This window comes from Penaeus monodon, chromosome 20 (genome assembly GCF_015228065.2).
Source record: "Penaeus monodon isolate SGIC_2016 chromosome 20, NSTDA_Pmon_1, whole genome shotgun sequence".
In the NCBI taxonomy this organism is placed as follows: Eukaryota; Metazoa; Arthropoda; class Malacostraca; order Decapoda; family Penaeidae; genus Penaeus; species Penaeus monodon.
The window spans coordinates 24,276,204-24,276,482 of NC_051405.1; the positions used below are offsets into that span (position 1 = coordinate 24,276,204).

General features: G+C 34.1%; 1 protein-coding gene across 1 annotated transcript in view; it reads left to right on the plus strand.

The window, feature by feature from the left end:
* Nucleotides 1–279, plus strand: part of LOC119585949 (alkaline phosphatase-like) — a gene marked incomplete at its 3' end in the record, with an annotated part of 142,747 nt that overhangs the window by 141,538 nt on the left and 930 nt on the right. The gene's annotated exons all lie outside the window — the stretch shown is intronic.

Genomic DNA, 279 nt, shown 5'->3' on the forward strand with positions numbered 1-279 from the left:
CAGGATTAACTTATCGATATATGTATTGATTCATTTACTTTTCACTGCGTGTTTGTTTGCGCATGCTTTCCCGTAGCTTCGAAATATACGTGAATAAGGTCGCATGTCCTCGTATCATGTGATGGAGTGTCCAGCTGTCATAGCAGATGGCAACGTTAACTTTAATGTTTTTGTTTACTTCTCTGCTTGAGTAATGATTCTCTAACAAACTGCGCTCGTTTGAAGAAAATAGTGAGAACAGTCTAAAAATAAAAAATAAAAACAATAATTATTATTTTT